We start from the raw sequence: 25,170 nt of genomic DNA, 5'->3' as shown, positions 1-25,170 counted from the left end.
GACTGTAGCCCTCCAGGCTCCACTTTCCATGGAATTCTCCAGGCAATAATACTGGAGTGGGTTGCCATTTCCTTCTCCAGGGGACCTTCCCAACTAGGTATCGAGCCCAGGTCTCCCACATTGCAAGCAGATGCTTTACCATCTGAGCTAATAAAGAACAATTTAAAAAATAATTTGCAGGCATTATGAATATTTCACTTTAAATATTTTGGTGTGCATTTACTGAGACTATTATATTCTCTGTCACAACACTATTTCTCTTTCTCTTGGTCTATATCTCTGTGTATTTTCATCACTAAGTCTTGTCTGGCTCTTTTGTGACCCCATGAACTATAGCCTGCCAGACTCCTCTGTCCGTGGCATTTCCCAGGCAAGAATCCTGGAGTAGGTTTGCCATTTCTGTCTCCAGGGGATCTTCTTGACCCAGGGATTGAACCCATGTCTCCTGCATTGACAGGCAGATTCTTTACCAATAAGCCACCCAGAAAACCCTGATCTATATATCTATATCTATATAAATTAAAAATATGGATAAACTAACAGTAATTTAACTATTTAATAGTCAATCAATTTTCAAATTTTTCACATTATCCCCCACCAAAGACTTTTTCATCAACCCCAACAAGGAGTCACACTGCATTTTGTTTCTACAGATTTCTAATCTAAGAGCATGCCTGTGCTTTAAAATATTTTGAATTACACTGATATTTTTGTAAAGTCTGGGTCAGTTTTTTTAGGACAAATATTGAATATGTCTACTTGTTTCTTCATTTTCCTCATTGAACATGTTCCTTTACCCCCTGTATTTCCTGCCAACTGGAGGTTGAATCTACAGGCTTTATTAGATTCAGATTATACCTTGGGCAAAAAGAATTTACAAATGATGTGGTGTCACTTCTGGAGGCCCAGTAAGAACACCCTCATGCTGACCTGTTTCCTTATAACAAAATGCCATTAGTATTTGAGCAATTCCTTGCCTCTTGCTACTATCAGATGGCCCAATTTGATGTTCTCCAGATCTAGAACTTCTCAAGTAGGAGGAATGTGAAAATTTGTAAACGAAAGGACACATTTTTATAAACTGAGGTACTATTCAGTAGATGTCCCTTCATCTCTCTTTCTCCCTCCCTCCCTTTCTCCCACGTTGCCTTGGGGCAGAGTATACCTCTTTTCCCCTGTTACTTTGGGACTAGACATATGACTTGGTGCCTCAGTGGAATGTGAGCAGGTATGCATGAGAAGCTTTAAATGTATTTACATGGTTTGGCTTGTCTATTGTGATCTGTTGATTCACCATGAGGATATGCCTTGGAGAGGTATTAGGTAAAGGAAAGTGAGGCATACATACAGCAGATATAACTCAGTCTGCAGCCTGGAGATAAACTGAGATCATAAACTACTCCAGGGGATCTTCCTGACCCAGGGATTGAACCTGGGTCTCCCGCATTCCAGGCAGACGCTTTGACCTCTGAGCCACCAGGGAAACCCTATATAAGAAATAGCTATAGCCAATGCTATGGTAAGAAAATAATATTCTCATTTCAGCTGCTAAATTTTGTCTTGTTCCGTCATACAGTATTTGATAATAGTTGATGGATGCATAGGTCAGAGTATATGCAGAAGAAATCCAGCTACATGTTGCCAAATTTCCATCCCTATAAGAAAATACCATTTGACTACCATAAGCAAAACGTCACATCTTTAGAGAAAAATTACAAAGTTAGAAATGGCTACCACACTCTTAGCCCTCATATGTTTCAAGTATTCTTAAGATTCCTATATACATTAATTGATATAATCCTCAAAATACTATTATTCCTGTTTTCAAGTGAGAAAAGGACATCTTAGTGAATTAAAATAATGAGGAACACGTACAATTTGGTAGCTTTAGAAGTGAAGTCGATGATTCAACAACATGGTCTGTGTGCCATATACTCTTGTACAAAGAAGAGTGAAAAATACACATTTTTTGTACCCTGAAGCCAGGTAGAGGAGAATATTGGAGAAAATTAGTGGGATCAAAAGCAGGTATATTGGAATAGAGTATATTTGATCTATTTTTAAAATTCAGTGATGAAATTCAGGCAATAGAAATTCAGTAGAATAGAATCATAGAAGAACAATGCAATAAAGACATCCTTGAAGTCTGAAGAACCAAAAATGACAGTGCTGTGCCTAAAATGAGAGCTGATGAGGAAACAAGGATGGAGATAAAGGTGTATATTCCTGAGGAATGAAGAGCAGCTAAAGGAAACCATATTTGTTTTTGCTTTAAATTTTGTTTTTAAAATTAAAAAAAAATTATTCAACTGTAATTGCTTTATGATGTTGCTAGTTTCTGCTATATAGCAAAGTGAGTCAGTTATACTTATATCCTATCTTTTTTGGACATCCTTCCCATGCAGATCACCACAAAGCACTGAGTAGAGTTCCCTGTGCTAATATGTTCTCCTTAGTTTTCTATTTTATACATATTATCAATAGTGTATATATGTCAATCTCAATCTCCCAATTCCTCCCACCCACCCTTCCCCCTTGGTATCCATACATTTGTTCTCTATGTCTGTCTCTATTTCTGCTTTGCAAATAAGATCATCTATACCATTTTTATAGATTGTGCATATAAGTGTTAATATGTGATATATGTTTTTCTATTTACTGATTTATTTCACTCTGTATGACAGTTTCTGGGTCCATTCACATCTCAGCAAATGGTACAATTTTGATCCTATTTTATGGCTGAGGGATATTCCACTATGTATATGTATTGCATCTTCTTTACTCATTCCTCTGTTGACATTTAAGTTGAGGAAGCCATATATATGTGAGTACATCTTATTCCCTTAGAGTAAGTTTGAGTGAGTGGGATTTACAGAGAAGGTATAGAGTTTATGTGAGTGATAACAACAAAATTAATGAGAAACCAATAGCACTGTGAGGTATGCCAACTAATATATTGACAAAGAACAGAGAAACGTTACAAGTTAATTGGTATAAAAATATGTTGGAGTGGTTGGAGCCATTGAATTTCATTATAATAGCACATTTTTCAGAGCTCAGGAGCCCAAAGCAGGCAAGAAGCAGGAGCAACTAGATTAACCAGGGTCTAAGGATTGGAAAGATTGATGCAGAAAAAGAGGAGATACAAGACTTAATCATTGAAAAGTCCATGCTCAGAGAGATCTAAGTAATAAACTATGTGAAAACAAAAGTGGATCAGTTGTATCTGACTCTTTGCAACCCCATGAACTATAGAGTCCATGGAATTCTCTAGACCAGAATACTGGAATGGGTGGTCTTTCCCTTCTCCAGGGGATTGTCCCAACTCAGGAACTGAACCAGGATCTCCTGCACCAACTGAGCTATCAGGGAAGCCCCAGCAAACTGCATAGGGCCAGAAATTGTAAAATCATATTATTCTCATATACTGAAAGAGAGTATTTAATGGAGGAACAGCTTTAAAGTATCACATATCTGCACATGACATTATTTTATGTGAATTACAGAAAACTTCTTGGGATTTAAAAACCCGACCAAAGAAATGGACCCAAGGAATAAATAAATATTTGGACCACTTTAAGGCTTTTGTGTGGATCACAATAAACTGTGGGAAATTCTAAAAAAGATGGGAATACCAGACCACCTGACCTGCCTCTTTAGAAACATATATGCAGGTCAGGAAGCAACAGTTAGAACTGGACATGGAACAATAGACTGATTCCAAATAGGAAAAGGATTATGTCATGGCTGTATATTGTCACCCTACTTATTTAGCTTATATGCAGAGTACATCATGAGAAATGCTGGGCTGGAGGAAGCACAAGCTGGAATCAAGATTGCCAGGAGAAATATCAATAACCTCAGCTATGCAGATGACACCACCCTTATGGCAGAAAGTGAAGAGGAACTAAAAAGCCTCTTGATGAAAGTGAAAGAGGAGAGTGAAAAAGTTGGCTTAAAGCTCAACATTCAGAAAACGAAGATCATGGCATCTGGCACCATAATTTCATGAGAAATAGATGGGGAAACAGTGTCAGACTTTATTTTTTTGGGCTCCAAAATCACTGCAGATGGTGATTGCAGCCATGAAATTAAAAGACACTTAGTCCTTGGAAGGAAAGTTATGACCAACCTAGATAGCATATTCAAAAGCAGAGGCATTAGTTTGCCAAAAGAGATCCATCTAGTCAAGGCTATGGTTTTTCCAGTGGTCATGTATGAATGTGAGAGTTGGACTGTGAAAAAAATGAGTGCCGAAGAATGATGCTTCAGAACTGTGGTGTTGGAGAAGACTCTTGAGAGTCCCTTGGACTGCCAGGAGATCCAATCAGTCCATTTTAAAGATCAGTCCTGGGTATGCTTTGGAAGGACTGATGCTAAAGCTGAAACTCCAATACATTGGCAACCTCATGCGAAGAGTTGACTCATTGGAAAAGACTGATGTGGGGAGGGATTGGAGGCAGGAAGAGAAGGGGATGACAGAGGATGAGATGGCTGGATGGCATCACTGACTAGATAGACATGAGTTTGGGTGAACTCCGGGAGTTGGTGATGGACAGGGAAGCCTGGCATGCTGTAATTCATGGGGTCGCAAAGAGTCAGACATGACTGAGCGACTGAACTGAACTGAAGGCTTTTGTAAAATGTGAATTGTATTTGTTTATTGTTTTTACCCTAAACAATAAATATATTTAGGGGTTTTAGGATTTAGCATGTTCCAAGAAAAAGTGTTCAGTTCAAATCAGTCAGTAGTGTCTGACTCTGCAATTTCATGGACTGCAGCACGCCAGGCTTCCATGTCCATCACCAACTCCTGGAGTTTACTCAAACTCATATCCATGGAGTTGGTGATACCATCTCATCCTCTGTCATCCCTTTCTCCTCCTGCCCTCAATCTTTTCCAGAATCAGGGTCTTTCCCAATGAGTCAGTTCTTTGCATCAGGTGGCCAAAGTAATGGAGTTTCAGCTTCAGCATCAGTCCTTCCAATGAATATTCAGGACTGATTTCCTCTAGGATGGACTGGTTGGATCTCCTTGCAGTCCAAGGGACTCTCAAGAGTCTTCTCCAACAGCACAGTTCAAAAGCATTGATTCTTCAACATTCAGCTTTCTTTATGGTCCAACTCTAACATCCATACATGACTACTGGCAAAACTATAGCTTTGACTGGATGGACCTTTGTTGGCAAAGTAATGTCTCTGCTTTTGAATATGCTGTCTAGGTTGGTCATAGCTTTTCTTTCAAGGAGCAAGTGTCTTTTAATTTCATGAATGCGGTCACCATCTGCAGTGATTTTGGAGTCCAAGAAAATAAAGGCTGTCACTGTTTCCACTGTTTCCCCATCTATTTGCCATGAAGTGATGGAACCGGATACCATCATCTTAGCTTTTTGAATGTTGAGTTTTAAGCCAAGGAAAAGTGGCTTAAGGAAAAGTGTAGTTGTGGCCCAAATGGAATATAGATCAAAGTGGACCAGACGATTTGGAGCATGGAAATTTAGCTGGCAGCATCAATTTGCCTCATCTAATCAAGTTCCTTCTACTTATTCTTACTTATTCTCCATCACTGGTGATAGAGGCTCCTTTGTTAAGTTGGAAGGGATTGGACTTTTTATAAGGCTTGGAAAGTTATTTTTTATTTTGGAGTAAAAACATCTTCATTTTGCTGATTCATCTTTTTCTGAGACACAATTTGGATTCCATGGTTTCAAAGGAAATCAAGTGTTTTTGAAATCCCCCAATATTTTTTCAGAAGTTCAATATTAATTATTCTCACCCCCTAATTTTTTTTCAGTGTGGCTGGACTTAGAATATTGGTGATTTATAATGGAAATCATAAAATAGGATAAAATTGAAAGAGGAAAATATTTAAGACTTATTAGAATAGAGGTGATGGTTTTGAACATCTAGGCCAGGTTGGGTGGAGAACTATGTGACTACTGGAAAAAAATGATGGAAGTGGATGTGAGAGTAGCACCAAGGAAAATGAAGCCACAGTGAATGGAAAAGAAACGTTACAGTATCAGAGGAGTAGAAACTTTTAGAAGCGTGGGGCTTTGACTGAAGTTAAGTTTCTGGTATGAGCCCATGGCATCAGAGTATATTCCAGTGGAAATGCTCTTTATTTTTACTTCCTTAACAATGTTTCATTGGAAGGACTGATGTTGAAGCTGAAACTCCAATACTTTGGCCACCTAATGTGAAGAACTAAGTCCTGGGAAAAGAGTCTGATGCTGGGAAGGATTGAAGGTGGGAAGAGAAGGGGCTGACAGAGGATGAGATGGTTGGATATCATCACCGACTCAATGGACATGAGTTTGGGTAAACACCGGGAGTTGGTGAGGGACAGGGAGGCCTGGCGTGCTGCAGTCCATGGGCTCGCAAAGACTCGGACACGACTGAGTGACTGAACTGAGCTGAACAATGTTTTCGAAAATTGCCTTTAAACAGATGGCCATCTAAACGTTTACAGCACATCAATGGATAGAAACATCTGATAGGAAAGGTTATCTCATAGGTATTTAACCCTAATTTTAAGGCTCTAGTTCCTTCTTATATCAAGCTACATTTGTTTTCCTATAACTTCAACACATTGAATTATTTTTATCTTCTGGGACAACCTGGGACGCATTGCTCCTTTCCTCGTAATTACAAAGATTTAAATGTTTTTAGAGCTTTTGTGTTTCTTTCATATCTTCTGTTTTCAAGATAAACATTTCCCTCTTCTTCAGTTAATTTTTAATTGGGTTGTTTCTAGCAGTCTCGCTTATTCTGTTTTTCTTTTGTATTTGTCAGCAACTCCTAACAGGTATGGCATACAAACCTAAATGAACTATCTAACATACAATTCCAAGTCCAAAGGAGAGGGACTCTTAATTCTCTTCTTACATACATTAGAATCTTTAAAGTGGCCTAAGCTCTATGTTTATCATTTCCATAGTATTTTGACTCACATTTCATATGCAGAGAACTAAATTCTTTACCTTTGTTTTCCATACATAATGCTGCTAATCAGGCTTTACTATCTTGCACTTGACATTTACATTCATGCAATCATTAAATGTCATCTTCGTTCAGTCTACATTGGATTTCTAGTTTTGCTATCCTTCCCACATTCATGCTATTTAAAATTTAATTAAGTACACAATCAATGTTAGCCTTGAAGGATCTAGATAAAAGTTATTAAAATTCTATGACTATAGGACATGGTAAAGATGAAATCATGAGAATGTATATAATCACAAGTGGAAGAAGGTAAATGGGGAAAAAAAGAATGGGAAGAAAGAAGAATCTTATTGAACCAAAATTCTGCTAGCATGGGGCTTCCCTTGTGGCTCAGATGGTAAAGAATTTGCCTGCAATGTGGGAGACCTGGGTTTGATACCTGGCTTGGGAAGATCCTCTGGAGAAGGGAAAGGTTATCTACGCCAGTATTCTGGCCTAGAGAATTCCATGGATTGTATAGTCCATGGGGTCACAAAGATTGGACATGACCGAGTGACTTTCACTTCATCTGCTAGCATACACGGTGTTCTTTACAATATAATTAGCTTTGGGGGATGGTTCTAAAATAAAACATTTGCACTAATAAGATTCAACATGTGAGCATTTCAACATGGACAGATTTCCAGAAGAGTTGGAGAGATGGAAGGAGGTTGGGGAAATTACATACAATATACTCATTTCATTTAGGCTTAATTCTGGTGGGTGATTTTTCTTTTTCAAGCTAAAGCTTATTCTTTTTCTTATGGAGAAATATTACATATTTGAATCAAGGTAGTGCCTGAACTAAGTGTTATGATAAAATCAAAAACTGACAGTAGATAATATAACAGAAATGAAGTATAGATCAAAAGAGTTCCTTTTCTAAATAATTGAATTCATAACCCATGTCTTTGAATTTCAAATTTTATTCATTCATCTTATAATGGCTTTCTAAATTGGCTTTTTCCAGCTGATATGCCAAAAACACTTGATAGCCCAAATTTTCCCATTATAGAACTACTTTGATAAACTAACTTTGAAGTCAATTGGATCATTACAGGCAAAAAGAAGTGACACTGCAATGCTTGCAAATTTCAGTCAATATATGGAGATTTTTCTTAAAGAGGATTTTGTAGCTGGATAGACGTTTTCATATGAAGGTTCAAGGTATTAAGAAGGATACAAATAATTAAAGCTTCAAGGCTTACTCTTAGTGTGTTTGAAGTCTCATAGAGTAGAAAATAAATAGCAATTCATTCTTTCATCAGTTAATTAACAAATATTGACAAAGAAAATTCCATGTTCCAGATAGTTCTAGGCATTTGGGATCCATTTGGACATTCTTCCTTTCATGAAATTTGTATTGGAGCAATCAGAGATAGATAATAAAAAGTAAAGGAATTAAGTAAATTAAATGATATGCTAAAATGTGATTATTAATATATATGAGAATATGAAGAGGAGTCATTTAGGCTTTAGAGGTGGGGGAAGGATACTATTCTATACTGAGTCCTCATTGAGAAAGAAATATAAGAAAATGGAGTTAGCTTTGGAGTAAGAGTATTTCAAACAGAAGAGAGGGAAAAAACTTATAAGGACATGGCATGAGGAATTAGTGGGGGACTACTGTTGATGGGGCATTGTACCAGCGGGGGAAGAATAGGAAATGAGGAAAGAAAAGGGTGGATTGAGAGATTGTAAATGATGTGGTGTGTGTGTTTGTGTGTGTGTGCATGTGTGTATGTGTGTGTGTGTGTGTATGCACATATGCTCAATTGTGTCTGACTCTTTGAGACCCCATGGACTATAGCCCACCAGGAAATGATGTCATAGGTACCTCTTAACATGGCTCCAGTGATTCCCCACCTCCTAGTGCTCATGATCTCTGTAATCCTCCACCTTCCAGTGTGGGATGAACCTAGTTAATTGCTTCTAACCAGCAGAATATGACAAAAGTGATGGAGTAATATGTCCATGATTAGGTTATAAAGGTTTGTGACTTTTATCTTGATGGTACCCTCTTTTGTTACTTTCTTTCTCTCTTCTGAAACTGTTCTGATAAAAAGCCAGCTGTAATGTTGTGAAGTCCTCTATGGAGAGGACTCCATGTTAAGTAATTGAAAGAGACCTCTGATTAACAGCTCACAAGGGCCTAAGTCCTTAACTCTATTACCAATCTTGGGAGTGATTTAGATCTACCAATTTTGTGAGTAACTTCCCTGTTGAAGCCTGAGGTTGTTGAAGTCTTGAAGAGTTGCACATAAAAAAAGGATGCTCAGTTAAATCTGAAGTTCAGATAAAATTTCTTATGTAAGTATGTTACCACACCCAGGTCCAGCTGCTCGCCATTCAAAAGCCATTAGAGGGGCCAGGTTGGTGGAAGGGAAAGTTTAATTTTGGAGGTTGGCAACCAGGGCATGGGGGTGGGGTGGGGAGAGGTGGATGCTTTCCAAAGGGCAACCCCTCCCTCTCCCAACAATCAGGGTGCAAGACTTTTTATCAACAAAGGGAGGGGGCTACATGCAGAAACAGCACAGTCAGCTCTGACAGTCATCTGGAAATTGGTCATTGGTGGTCTGATCAGTGTAATCTTGATTGTTTTAGGTACAGCTAATCTTCAGTTTCCGGAGAAGGCAATGGCAACCCACTCCAGTACTCTTGCCTGGCAAATCCCATGGATGGAGGAGCCTGGTAAGCTGCAGTCCATGGGGTCGATAAGAGTGGGACATGACTGAGTGACTTCACTTTCACTTTTCCCTTTCATGCATTGGAGAAGGAAATGGCAACCCACTCCAGTGTTCTTGCCTGGAGAATCCCAGGGATGGGGGAGCCCGGTGGGTTGCCGTCTATGGGGTCGCACAGAGTCGGACACGATTGAAGCGACTTAGCAGCAGCAGCAGCAATCTTTAGTTTCAGGGTCTCTTTGCTTCCCTTTATTTGAGGCCAGTCCTCAGAATTGTGGCAGCTTGTGTCATGGCTGAAAAGTGGCCATCGTGTGGTTAACTTCTCCCCCTGAGGTCTCATTGTGTATAAGGGAGGTCACAGGTAGAACTCAGACTACTGTCTATAGCCTTGAGAAGGAACTGAAGGCCCTTGGCTCTGCTTAAGACAGACCACTTATTGTTTGGGCTCCTCTGGTTGCCTTCCTTTGCTTCTGCATTTCAGCATATTCTCACTCTTCTGATTAAACTTATTCTTTGACTACAGTTTTTCCACAGACAAAATGCAGGCTGAGGAAATGGGCGGTGGGGCAAGGACCATAGGGCTCTGCTCTCTTTCATATAATATTTTGAACATATGTTAGAAATTATCTGTTGTTTATCTGAAATAAAAAATTAATTGGGCATCCTGCATAGTGTCTGCTAAAACCATCAACCCTACTTGTGAATGACCCGGAGTCAGAGGAATTATCTGAACTTGCCCATGATTTTTGACCCAAAGGAGGACAGAGATGTGCTTGCTGCTGTTAGGTTTAGGGGGGTGGTATTTGTTATGCAGTGATAGCTAGCTAAAACAATGTAGTTTTGATAAAACTCAAAGGAGAAAAGTGCTAACCTAAGTTTGAATGAAAGCCAGCGGAGTAGTGAGTAAGGCGGTAGGGTTTATTGTGCTATGCCTTAATTTATTGGTAAGAATGCTAAAATGGATTAGAATATACTTAGAACTTAAAGCTCAGTTCTTTTACTTTGCCCTAGAGGATATCACAATTCTTCTATTCAGTAATTTACACATCGACCCTGGGCTTTCCTGGTGGTAAAGAATGGTAAAGATGGTAAAGAATCTGCCTGCAATGTGGGAGACCTGGGTTCAATCCCTGGGTTGGGTTGGGTTGGGAAGGTCTCCTGGAGGAGGGCATAGCAACCCACTCCAGTAGTCTTGCCTGGAGAATCTCCATGCATAGAAGAGCCTAGCAGGCTGCAGTCCAAGGAGTCGCAAAGAGTTGGACTTGACTGAACAACTAAGCACAGGGCAGCACAGCCTGATCCTGGGAAAGACTGAAGGCAGGAGAAGAGGATGACAGAGGATGAGATGGTTGAATGGCATCACTGACTCCATGGACAGGAGTCTGAGCAAGCTCCAGGAGATGGCAAAGGACAGGGAAGCCTGGTGTGCTGCAGTCCATGACTGCAGGACTGAACAACAATGATCATTCTAAATTATCTTTTGGAACATATTCCTACAGTAGCTTCACTGTATTAACTTTGCAAAAATTGAAAACAATATTTTAGGATATGGTCTTGCTGTATCCCCATATTATAAGAATAGCTAATACATATAGCACTAGCTATGGGCCAGTTACTGTGGTAAATGCTTTCTGTGTATTAATTTAATTTCCATATTAACTAAAATAAATAATGTTATCATTTGTATAGATGATAAAACTGAGATGCAGATGATAAAGTAATTTGTGTAAGATTATTTAAGTTATATGCAGAATACATCACCAGAAACGCTGGACTGGAAGAAGCACAAGCTGGAATCAAGATTGCTGGGAGAAATATCAATAACCTCAGAAATGCAGATGACACCACCCTTATGGCAGAAAGTGAAGAGGAACTAAAAAGCCTCTTGATGAAAGTGAAACTGGAGAGTGAAAAAGTTGGCTTAAAGCTCACCATTCAGAAAATGAAGATCATTGCATCTGGTCCCATCACTTCATGGGAAATAGATGGGGAAACAGTGGAAACAGTGTCAGACTTAATATTTTGGGCTCCAAAATCACTGCAGATGGTGACTGCAGCCATGAAATTAAAAGACGCTTACTCCTTGGAAGAAAAGTTATGACCAACCTAGATAGCACATTCAAAAGCAGAGACATTACTTTACCAACAAAGGTCCATCTAGTCAAGGCTATGGTTTTTCCTGTGGTCATGTATGGACGTGAGAGTTGGACTGTGAAGAAAGCTGAGTACCGAAGAATTGATGCTTTTGAACTGTGGTATTGGAGAAGACTCTTGAGAGTCCCTTGGACTGCAAGGAGATCCAACCCGTCCATTCTGAAGGAGATCAGCCCTGGGATTTCTTTGGAAGGAAGGTTTCTAAAGCTGAAACTCCAGTACTTTGGCCACCTCATGCGAAGAGTTGACTCATTGGAGAAGACTCTGATGCTGGGAGAGATTGGGGGCAGGAGGAGAAGGGGACGACAGAGGATGAGATGGCTGGATGGCATCACTGACTTGATGGACATGAGTCTGAGTGAACTTCGGGAGTTGGCAATGGACAGGGAGGCCTGGTGTGCTGCGATTCATGGGGTCGCAAAGAGTCGGACACGACTGAGTGACTGAACTGAACTGATAGACATAGTAAGAGACAGACCAATGCATACTTGGTGGATACCAAACTTTTTGATTTTAACAAACAGAAACTACTTTTCTGTGTGTGTCATCTGCCACAAACTCGAGATTCATCTTTATTTATATGACTGATTTTTTTTAATCACAAAAATATACATTTCTTCTCTTATAAGCTTCATTGTTACCTTTTCCATGAAATCCATCTCTTGCAAATCCAAATTGTCACAGTCAGTTCTATGTTACAAATGAATCCTACTATCTTGTGATCTGTTTACACCCTTCTGGCAAATATTCAGTCAATCTGGGGATAAATATAGTTCTGTTTTAAGTGATCTTCAAAACTTTTGGCGATTAAAAAAAATTCTCTTAGCCTCAGTTTTTTTTTTTTTCTATGAAACATGAATAATTGTTGTTGTTGTTCAGTTGCTAAGTCGTGTCTGACTCTTTATGATCTCATGGACTACAGCTCGCGAGGCTCCCTTGTCCTTCACTGTCTCCCAGAGTTTGTACAAATTTATGTCCATTGAGTCAGTGATGCTGTCTAACCATCTCATCCTCTGCTGCCGTTTTCTCCTTTTGCCTTCAATCTTTCCCAGCATCATCGTATTTTCCAGTGAGTCAGCTCTTCACATCAGGTGGCCATAATATTGGTGCTTCAGCATCAGTCCTTCCAGTGAATACTCAGCATTGATTTCCTTTAGGATTGACTGGCTTAATCTCCTTGCAGTCTCAAGGGATTCTCAAGAGTCTTCTCCAAACCACAATTCAAATGCATCATTCTTCAGTGCTCAGCCTTCTTTATGGTCCAACTCTCACATCTATACATGACTACTGGAAAAACGATAGTTTTGAGTATTTGGACCTTTGGGAATAATGTAACTATTATTTTAAGACACAGAGAAGATTTTAAAATATATTTTACATACAGTGCCTATATAGCACCTGAGTTAAAATTGTGTGTCAAATGCTAATTCCATGTCATCTCCCATTTTTCATTGTGCCTAACCTCCAATCATTTTCTTCTTGATCCCCTGAAATTTGGCCAGAATTCACAGCTAGCACTGAAGTAGTCTCCTAGGAGACCTCTGTGATTTATTTCTGTTCAAAGGTATAAGCATTTCCTCACCCTAATTCCTCTTGTTGTATTTAGAGGTTTTGACACTTTTACTACTGCCCCTTTCATTTAATAATGTATTGCTCCCTGACTTCAGTCACATCATCTTATTAGAATCTCACCATGCTCTTTGACCCTTTCTTTTTGTGCCATTTTAGCACTATCAGTCACACTAAGCTTGTCCCATGTAACCTGTAGACTGGGCCTCTCAAGGTCTACATCATATGTGCTTATTTGGTTTTCTTTTAATTATATTATTTTTTCCCCTCAAATTCTTGCAGTTAGTCACCTGGTTCTTTCTTATGCCAGGTACTGAGATGTTGCCTCTCAACTCTTGGTCTGCCTCTATTTGCCTTGCTTTGTGACTGATGAATATTTCTTTTTGGTTGGCTGATGTTCAGCTTTGTCAGTAAAGGGTGCTGGAGGGGTGCTATAGGAGGGGCATTCTCCTCCCGATTGTCATGTGCTTTTTCTCTCTCTTTCTCCGGCTGCCAGTATTGAGCACCCCCAGGCAGTGAGTGCTTGCCCTTCAGCAGGTTTGCAGGTCCATCCTGCTCCACGGTGCCCTGCCCAGCAGCCTCAGCTGTCCAGTCGTCCGGCAAAAAGCTTCCTGCTCATCAGGCTTTATCTCCTAGCTGCAGGCCAGCTCTACCAGGGGACAATATAGGCACCATCTTCACCATTGAGTTAGCCTCTTCTGTCTCAGGCTTGTCCCCTACTGGGGCATCAGTTCAGTTCAGTTCAGTTGCTCAGTTGTGTCCAAACTCTTTGCAGCCCCATGAATTGCAGCACGCCAGGCCTCCCTGTCCATCACCAACTCCCGGAGTTCACTCAGAATCACGCCCATCGAGTCAGTAATGCCATTCAGCCATCTCATCCTCGGTCGTCCCCTTCTCCTCCTGCCCCCAATCCCTCCCAGAATCAGAGTCCTTTCCAATGAGTCAACTCTTCGCATGAGGTGGCCAAAGTACTGGAGTTTCAGCTTTAGAAACCTTCCTTCCAAAGAAATCCCAGGGCTGATCTCCTTCAGAATGGACTGGTTGGATCTCCTTGCAGTCCAAGGGACTCTCAAGAGTCTTCTCCAACACCACAGTTCAAAAGCATCAATTCTTCAGTGCTCAGCTTTCTTCACAGTCCAACTCTCACATCCATACATGACCACTGGAAAAACCATAGCCTTGACTAGACGGACTTTGTTGGCAAAGTAATGTCTCTGCTTTTGATTATGCTATCTAGGTTGGTCATAACTTTTCTTCCAAGGAGTAAGCGTCTTTGAATTGCATGGCTGCAGTCACCATCTGCAGTGATTTTGGAGCCCCCCAAAAGAAACTATCCAGAAACTCAGTAACTTTCTTAAGCATCAGTGGATTATGGCCAAACTCTCTCCAAGAAGGCTTAAATCTCAACCCTAAACACTCTTCTCTAGTTGATTTCTTCCTTGTCTAGTTCTCTCAGCCCTAGGCTACTCTATACAATCCTATTTTATTTGTTCCAAGTAGGTTTTTCCCTTTTTGTAATTAATGCTTCTTTTTTATTATTTTTTAATATTCAAATTAGTTGTTTGGTTTGTGTGTCATTACCAGGTTCTGACTGATGCAAGATAGGTACATGAGAGGTCCTAGGAGGCAAATCCTAAAAGGTGTTATTGTGGAATGAGTTAATGCTGTCTGTGTTCTTAGCATAGTGCTGAGCTCCTTGCCAGTGAGAAGTGAGATGCTAATAAATCACATGTATGCATTTGAGTAAGTTGCACCAAGTAATTCTCCGAAGTGGCTATACAAATTTACCCTTGGATGGACAGTGTATTTGAGTTCCTGTTACTTTGCATGCACGTTAAGTTGCTTAGGTCATGGCGACCTTGGCTGCCAGGCTCCTCTCTCCATGGGATTCTCAGGCAAAAATATTGAAGTGGGTTGCCATTTTCTTCTCCATCCTGTTACTCTGCTGCTGCTGCTAAGTCACTTCAGTCGTGTCTGACTCTGTGTGACCCCATAGACGGCAGCCCACCAGGCTCCCCCGTCCCTGGGCTTCTCCAGGCAAGAACACTGGAGTGGGTTGCCATTTCCTTCTCCAATGCAGGTAAGTGAAAATTAAAAGTGAAGTCGCTCAGTTGTGTCTGACTCTTAGCGACCCCATGGATTGTAGCCTCCCAGGCTCCTCCGTCCATGGGATTTTCCAGGTAAGAGTGCTGGAGTGGGGTGTCATTGCCTTCTCCGATCCTGTTACTCTAGATCCTTGCAAATACTTGCATGTGTATATTCTTAGCTTTAGCCATCCTGGTGGATATTCAGTGGTATCCATTTATGGTTTTAACTTTATATTGAGATTAATGAGAGTGAATACCTTTCCATATGCTTATTGTCCATGTGAATATCCTTTTAACTATTTCCTGTTTGGATATCTTGTCCATTTTTTTTTTTTAATTGGCTCATTTACTTTTTCCTTATTGATTTATAGGAGTTCTTGATATATTCCATAAAGCATAACTTGTACTAGTTATATGTGTTACAAATACTTTTTCCCAGTCTGTGGAAGTACCATTTAGAATAATAGGAATATTTAAATGCTAAAGAATTAATCTTAAAATAAATTTAAAAGACTGCTGTAAAACTATATATTGAGAAATAACATGATCTACATGAGATGTGCTATGTTTATGGATGGCAAACCTATAAAATGTAAAGATACCAATTTTCTCAATCTTACCTATAAAATCAAAAATCCTCAATCAAAATATAAGCTAGTCTGATTGGAAACTGAAAAACTAATTGCAAAATTCATATGGAAACATGACAACCTTGAGGATTTACTCTACCAGGCATCAAGACCTGCTCTAAAGCATTACTAATTTATAGTGTGAATATGGCACAAACATACTTATACACTAACGTATAAAGCAATGAGCAATAAGTTTAGCAGCAGAACCAGCACACTTTTTCTCAGAGTGATGTGCATGGTGCCTAGAGATAATTGATTTGCAAGTCTTTGACCTCTATTTATATAAAAGTATTTGCCCTCCAGGTTTCTTCAGAATCCTATCCTGTATTGGTGTCTTATATTACTACCTCTTCCATTCCGTAATTTTCCCTAAATAGGATCCATGAGGGAAGTTTTAAATACTTCTTTGCATGTAACACTCACACAGAGCAAGGAATTTCCCTTTGAAGTCTACTGTATAATGTTTATTCCCACAGAAATTTTCATATGTTTTATGTCTTAAATTATTTCGAGATAATATTTAGCATGTCAGTGTCCAAATTACACTGTATTTCCTCTACTATCCTGTGAGTAAATTAATTCCTGGTTAGCAGTTACTATGATATTTTATTAGAGATTAAATTTGGCATCTATTAATTTGGTGATTTAAATGTAGTGGTTGGGTAGGAGAGTGAGGCTGTTTCATCCAACTGGCATTGTTCCCAATAAAAAATATCATGTTGCAACAGACTTGTGTGTTTCCAATGAAAGACACTTAATTTCCAAGTGTTCATTTTATAGAGAATATTAGTACCCATTCATAGAAAACAGCAAGAGCCATTTTGAACAACATACTCACCTTTGAAGATATTGTTCTGTTTTTGAGCTTCCTTGAAAAGATCTTGCCAGTTTGGTATGGCATTCCCAATAGGACAAATTGAAAACTTAGTTACAACCATCACTAACACACGTTAAGTTTGAGCTCCATTTCTTCCCTGCTTGATTCAGGTAATTACTCTTTTTTTTTTTAATTAATTTTTTTTAATTTAATTTTAAAATCTTTAATTCTTACATGTGTTCCCAAACATGAACCCCCCCCCCCACCTCCCTCCCCATAACATCTCTGTGGGTCATCCCCATGCACCAGCCCCAAGCATGCTGTATCCTGCGTCAGACATAGACTGGCGATTCAATTCTTACATGATAGTATACATGATAGAATGCCATTCTCCCAAATCAGGTAATTACTCTTAAAAATAGTTTCACATTTTTTCCCCCTACAATTAAAGGCACTGTACAGCTCAAATGAACTTAAGTGCACGCATTTTCTTTTGAGTATGCTAGATAGCTATTTTTCCCTCAGTCTTTCACCTCTTCTTTCTTTATGTTAATTTAACATAATTGCATTTTGAAAGAAACAATAGACAAGTTACTTTTCAAAGGATCAATAGACTATAGACATAGAAAGGAAGAATGAGCTATTTTGAATTACTTATAAAAGTGAACCCTGTTACTAAATCTCATTGAAAAATGTATTTAATGGACTTTTAAATTTACAAATAAAAGATTATGAACATTTATAAAACTATATATATTTTAAGGTTCCTATGAGAAGGAAGGGGGTCAGTGATGGTCTCCAGCTGTTAACTTAGCTTGTGCCTCAGCTGTACAAGTGGGGATCTCGTTCTGTTTAGGATGCTGCCAATGCCTGAGTAGGGCAGCAGTCCTTGAGGATTTGCTTTTCCAGGGTAGATGGTGGCCAGTGTCTGAGCAAGACCTTGGTAAAAGGTCACAGTCATTTGCATCCGCTCTGAGACTCCGTTATAGGGCAGGATTTACCCTGGATCTCACTTTTAGGCTGAGAGACTGTGACGGATCTTCATCACGGTCTGCTGGGCTCCCCGCTCAATCCTGCTGCCTCCCGTGGCTGTTCACGAGTTCCTCCCTGATAAACCTTTTCCACTCCTACCTGCATCTCAACATCTACTTCCCAGAGAGCTGGACTTAGGCCACGGGAAGCTTTTAAAGGTAATATAGAGTCATACTGTAGATCAGAGACAAAGGGAGACAGAGACAAAGCAGAGACATAAGTTAAAATAGTGCCGAATTTTTATCTATTAAGATAAACTGCCTTAAAAATTCTTAGTTAATATTGATTTACTATGGATTTTCTTAAGTACTTTTGAAATACTTTCTGAAAGAATATTATAAAAAAGAAGAAAATTCTTCAAAATGAAAGCACATGCATCTGAACAATTTGATATCAAACAATGACTGCTATGACGCTGAGACCATTGTTAAAACTTTATGTCGTTTTATTGCTTTTTTTAAAGCAAATGTTCTTTGGAGAAAAATAAACTTATATCTAAATAACAGCAGAAAAGTAAACAACTTATTAGTATGTATCAGGAATGATGAATATTAGCAGGAAAGAATACTTGTTAAATACACTGAGTTTTAAAATTAAAAAAAATAATTTTTACTTATAGATTTGCTATACTTTTACTCAATAACAATTATTACTTTGGAACTATATTTTAGCTACACGAGCATATTTGAATTTAATGATCCTTGCTTTAATCAAAAGAAACCAAATTCAAAGTTTAAATCAAAACCTACCTTGACAGTGTTATTATTGAACTGTATGTAATAGTGTTATATTTGAACTATATACTTGACCATTGTTAATGCAATTGCTGATTGTCCTGTATAAACATGAATGTTACACAGAATTGGGCTTTCAGGTATAGTATTTCAGAGATTTTCAAATACATATATTAATATTTGAGATGTACATATATCTTTATAAAAACATTCTAACATAGAGCTCTCCACTTCTTTTGTTTTGAGGGAGTTGAAGAGAGTCCCTGCTTAGATGCCGGGGTTATTGCCCTCTAAATATTACCACTGTTGTACTTTCCAGTATTCTCAATTCTATAATATAATATACAGGAGTCAAACCAGGAAGGGCTAGAATTTGATGCCTTTAATAATGCTTCAGAAACTTTGAGTTCGTGAAGAGATTATTTCTCACAGCTGGGAATATTTATTTTCTCCTTTGTTAGCATGTAGGATTTACAACTGTCTCATGTTTTCAAGTTCTTTAATGATCATTATGTTTTTCTAATTCATTCAAGAGGCTTCCTCCTATAACACCAGGTAGCATTTATTTACCTTTCTCCTAGCTATTCTTAGGAGTTATTTATATGACTTATTTTAGCATTTGCCTGTATTTAATTGAGCACTTTTTCTCTCTGTTTGTGGATTATCCCCTACTTTTGAAAGTACCTAATGTGTCACTTTTCCACCAAACACTGTCCCTTTCAGGGATGAGCTATGTCAAGTATTTTTCTACATTGCTTTCTACATATTCTAACATCTATTAAGGATGACGCAGGTTATCTATTTAAACATCCATGAGAATGTTTAAAGTTTAATAAATTGTTTATTAAATAAAACTGACAGTAAGTCTACTGTGGGCAATAAAGTTCTTAGTGTTACCCTCAGTTTAACATGGCTGAATGAATGGAGTGAGCTGTTCGTGGATAGAGAATTTCATATGTACTTTTTTCCACAGATAAAATTTACTATCTTTGAGAATCACTTATTGAAGGATCTAAAGATTAATTAAAATAGCCAAATAAATGTATTTATTTTCTCTTACAATATTGGAATTTAGTTGCAGTTACACATGAGAAAACATGGCAATTTGTAGTTTTCTTTGACTCAAATATAGTATAGTTCTTTGTCCTTGGTCTCTCTTCCTTTACCTCTCTAAATTCTACTGGTGATATAAACAGAATGTCCTGCACTGCTTCCTCAGTTGTTCTGTCAGACTGAAAAAGTAAGGCTTATTTGAGTGGCATTAAGTGAAACAAGTCTTCACTGGTAGCTCAGATGGTAAAGAATCTGCCTACAATGCAGGAGACATGGCTTCAATTCCTCAGTTGGAAAGATCCTCTGGAGTAAAATGGCAGTCCACTCCAGTATTCTTGCCTGGAGAATCCCTTGGACACAGGAGCCTGGTGGACTGCAGTCCATAGGGTAGCAGAAGAGTTGGACACGACTAAGGGACTTTCACTTTCAAGTGAAATAAATGTGGGACTAATTTATATGGTTGCATCCTACCTTTGCAAAATCTATTGGATTGACCAAAAAGTTTGTTCAGGTTTTTCCAGTATATCTTATGGGAAATTCGTCTTATACTTTCTGACTTACTTCAATCTGTATGACATCTCTAGGTCCATTCACATCTCTGCAAATGACCAATGTTCACCCCTTTTTAGGGCTGAAAAGAATTCCATTATATACAAATACCACATCTTCTTTATTCATTCCTCTGCTGGTCGACAGTTAGGTCACTTCCATATCCTGGATATTGTAAATTGTGCTGCAGTGAACATTGGGGTGCATTGTCTTTTTGAAATGTGGTTTTCTCTGCGTATATGTCCAATAGTAGAATTGCTGGATCATTGTTGTTGCTAAGTCAGTCATGTTGAACTCTTTCCAACCCCATGGACTGCAGCATGCCAGGCTCCTCTGTCCTGCACTGTATCTCAAAATTTGCTCAAACTCAAGTCCACTGACTCTATGATGCTGGAGCATATGGCAACTCTAGTTTTTTAAGGAGCCTCCATGCCCTTCTCCTTAGTGGCTGGATCAATTTACATTCCCACCAACAGTCCAAGAGGATCCCCCTTTCTCCACACTCTCTCCAGCAATTATTTTTGTATATTTTTAAATAATGACCATATTGATGGGTGTAAGGTGATACATCATGTTAGTTTTGATGTGTGATTTTCTCATAATAGTGATGATGAGCTTCTTTTTCCATTATATCTTACAGAAAAACCTAAAAAAATCTTTTTGGCCAGTCTAGCACTTAATAGATCTTAAAGATGTTTGAGATTGTTTCAAAAGTTAATAAAGAGACAAAACGGAATTTAAGACTTAGATATATTTTTGCAAAGTTATTCAAGTATATATTTAAATATATGATTCAAATTAAATACATAATTATATATATTCAGTTCAGTTCAGTTCAGTCGCTCAGTCGTGTCCGACTCTTTGTGACCCCATGAATCACAGAGTGCCAGGCCTCCCTGTCCATCACCAACTCCCAGAGTTCACTCAGACTCACATCTATTTACATATAATTCACAGCCAGTGTTGTTGAGGATTCTCTTCAGCATTATGGTTTGTGTATTTATTTTTATTTGCATGTAGGAGTAGTATAATGTAGATACAAATTAACATAAAATAATTTTCCCTCCATACATCTCTAACTCTGTGTGTATTTGTTTATTGATTAAACAAATATTAAGTTCTTAATATATTTCAGGCATTGTTCCAAACTCTTGGACTAAGCTGGTAAAGAAAAGAGAAAATAAATCTGTTACCAGGAACTTTGATTGTTGAGTTCTTGAGAATCCAAATTATTATAGACTCTTGCATCTGTAATCAATAGTCCAGGTAAAGGTGACTTGTGTGAGCATACTTGTTGCTAGACTACAGAAACCTTGTTAGTCTTACATCTAAAGTACTTATCATCATGTAGGCATGTTTAATAGCTTAAAATTCACCTGCTAATGATTGCTGTCTTTACTTCATATCTAGTATTTCTGAGTAACAAAGGTAAGAATATTAGTATGTAGTCAAAAAGGCTGTAGCATTCCACAGTATCATTTACATAATATAAAAATCATAAGATATTCAAGGAAACAGATGATAAATTCCATAGTCACAGACACATAGACACATGTGATATGTATACCAGTATGTGTGTGCTTGTGCGTGTCACACAAGCTGATTACATAGGTGCAGAAGTGAGAGAGTAAGTAATTTTCTCTGTTTGTGGGAACTACTCATCTCCACACAAGAATGCTGGTCTAAAGCAGAGCACTTCAATAGAGCTATGATGCCATTCCTTCAGGACAGATATGTAACAGATGTAATGGAAAAAGATAGATTTAATAGAAGTATTTCAAAAAAGTTGTCAGCTTTTCTTCAATTTGCTGAGCAGCCATCGGGGAAAAATTCCTGTTGAGCTATTTCAAATTCTAAAAGATGATGCTGAGAAAATGCTGCACTCAATTATGCCAGCAAATTTGGTAAATCAGCAGTGGCCACAGGACTGGAAAAGGTTAGTTTTAATTCCAATCCCAAAGAAAGGCAATGCCAAAGAATGCTCAAACTACCTCACAATTGCACTCATCTCACACGCTAGTAAAGTAATGCTCAAAATTCTCCAAGCCAGGCTTCAACAGTACATGAACCATGAACTTCCAGATGTTCAAGCTGGTTTTATAAAAGTCAGAGGAACCAGAGATCAAATTGCTAACATCTGTTGGATCATTGAAAAAGCAAGAGAGTTCCAGAAAAAATATCTATTTCTGCTTTATTGACTATGCCAAAGCCTTTGACAGTGTGGATCACAACAAACTGTGAAAAATTCTTCAAGGGATGGGAATACCAGACCACCTGACTTGCCTCCTGAGAAATCTGTTATGCTGGTCAAGAAGCAACAGTTAGAACTGGAGATGGAACAACAGACTGGTTCCAAATCGGGAAAGGATTATGTCAAGGCTGTGGTTGTCATCCTGCTTATTTAACTTATATGTAGAGTACATCATGAGAAATGCTGGACTGGATGAAGCACAAACTGGAATCAAGTTTGCCAGGAGAAGTATCAATAACCTCAGATATGCAGATGACACCACCCTTATGGCAGAAAGTGAAGAAGAACTAAAGAGCCTCTTGATGAAAGTGAAAGAAGAGAGTGAAAAAGTTGGTTTAAAACTCAACAATCAGAAAACTAAGATTACAGCATCTGGTCCCATCACTTCATAGCAAATCGATGGGGAAACAGTGACAGACTTAATTTTGGGGGGGCTCCAAAATCACTGCATATGGTGACTGCAGCCATGAAATTAAAAGACACTTGCTCCTTGGAAGAAAAGTTATGACCAACTTAGAAGGGGTTGACAGAGAATGAGATTGTTTGATGAAATCATCTCCTCTAGCAGAAACCCATATACACTAAGCAATAACTTCCCATTCTCTCTTCCCTTCAGCTTCTGGTAACCACCAAATGGCTTTCTGTCCCTATTGATTTACCTCTTATGATTATTTCATATACATATAATTGTGCACAACATGCCAGTCAGTCCTGAAGGAAATCAACCCTGAATATTCATTGAAAGAACTGATGCTTAAGTTGAAGCTCCAATAGTTTTGCCACCTGACAGGAAGAGTGGACTCATTGGAGAAGACCCTGATGCTGGGAAAGATTGATGGCGGGAGGAGAAGGGGACAACAGAGGATGAGATGGTTGGATGGCATCACTGACTCCATGGACATGAGTCTGAGCAAGCTCCTGGAGATAGTTTAGAACAGTCTGGCATGCTGCAGTCCATGGGGTCACAAAGAATTGGGCACAACTTATGGACTGAACAAATGTGCAATGTGACATTTTGTGTCTGCCTTCTCTCACTTTGGATAAAGGTTTTGAGGCCCACTCAAGTTGTAGCCTGGATCAATGCTTCGTTACTTTTTATAATTAAATAATATTTTATGTCCATGTGTACATTTTACAATGCAGCAAGAAGACAAATAACTCAGTTAAGAATAGAGAAAGGACTTGAACAGACTTTTCTCCAAAGAAAACATACAAAGGACAAGTAAGCATGTTAGGTAATTTGAGTCATTAGGGAGAAGAAAATCAAAATCATGAGGTAGTACTTTCTGTTCATTAGGATGGCTATAATAAAAAATATATGGAAAATAACAAGTGTTGATAAAGATACAAGGTATTCAAGCCCTCACATGTTTTTGTAGGAACCACTGCAGAAAGCACTGTGGTGGTGCGTCCACAAGTTTCATGTAGAATTGGCATAAGACCCAACGATTCCACTTCTGGGTATAAATCCCACAGGACTGATAACATGTATTCAAACAAATACTTGGGCAGTCATGTTCATGGCTGATGTGAATAAATATCTTGAGACAGAGAGATGACCTGGATTTTAAATGTAATCACAGTGTCCCCATAAGAGTTGGGCAGAGGGAGATTTGATGAACGTAGATGTGACCTCATACCCGGCAGCTGGAGTAATGGGAAGAAAGAGTTATGAACCGAGGAATTCAGGTGGCCTCTCGGAGTTCAAAAAGGCAAGTGAACAGTGTCCCCTAGAAGCTCCAGAGGAAACCAGCTCTGTCAACACTTCAATTTAAGGTGAAACTCACTTTCGACTTCTGGCCCAGAATTCCTAAAGAATACGTTTTCTTTCTTTGATGCCACCAAGTATGTTAGTCATTCATTACATCAGTCATAGGAAGCTAGTATAGGGTTAATTATTTTTTTATCCCACAAGAATAGCCCAATGATCCAGATTATTTATTAATAATGCTTATTTTGTCCCTTGTATTTCAGTATCATATTTATTTCTAGATCCATTTCTGGATTCTATTCAGTTCCCTGGTGGACTTGTTTATCCCTGAATCAATACCACACCATTTGAGTTTTTATGGTAAATAATAAATCAAGATGTGTATATGGTAGAGTATATCCTCCAGCTTTATTTTTCTATTTAGGTTGATCTTGATTAGTTTTCATATTCTACATTTGCACAGAAAACTTTTAAATTAGGTTTTAATTGTAGATAAATTATTTCCTAGATTTTGGGGAGGATTGCTTTACATCTGTAGATCAATGTGGGAAGAACTGACAGGACACTGAGCCTTTCAATCTGTGAAAAATATATATCTCTTAATGTATTAAAGAATTATTTAATTTGCCGTACTATTTGTTTTTTCTGCATTGAAGCTGGACACATTTTTTTAAACAATATGTTTCTATATATTTACATTTAAAACTACTTGGAATCTGTCTTTAACATTTTAATTTGCTCTTTGTTGCTGGGATGTAGTCTAATTTTGTGTGTTGAATGTATGATGATTTGCATCCAGTGGTCTTGATAAAGTTTCTTATTAATTGTAATAGTTGTTAGAGTCTTTTTTTGGTCTATGTACACTTTATTTTTATTTGGAAATAATCCTTTCATTTCTTCCTTCCCAATGGTT

The 25,170-nt window shown here is 38.4% G+C and overlaps 1 non-coding gene across 1 annotated transcript; it reads right to left on the bottom strand.

Moving 5' to 3' along the window:
* Window positions 1-1,410: 1,410 nt before the first annotated feature.
* Window positions 1,411-1,483, bottom strand: TRNAS-GGA (transfer RNA serine (anticodon GGA)). Its single transcript has one exon. It is a non-coding gene; the product is annotated as a tRNA-Ser (tRNA).
* Between the last annotated feature and the right edge of the window lie 23,687 nt (window positions 1,484-25,170).

The sequence above is a fragment of the Capricornis sumatraensis genome, chromosome 5 (genome assembly GCF_032405125.1).
Source record: "Capricornis sumatraensis isolate serow.1 chromosome 5, serow.2, whole genome shotgun sequence".
NCBI classification, from domain to species: domain Eukaryota; kingdom Metazoa; phylum Chordata; class Mammalia; order Artiodactyla; family Bovidae; genus Capricornis; species Capricornis sumatraensis.
The sequence above is the reverse complement of the archived record's forward strand: the minus strand, read 5'-3'. Positions and strand labels throughout refer to the sequence as shown.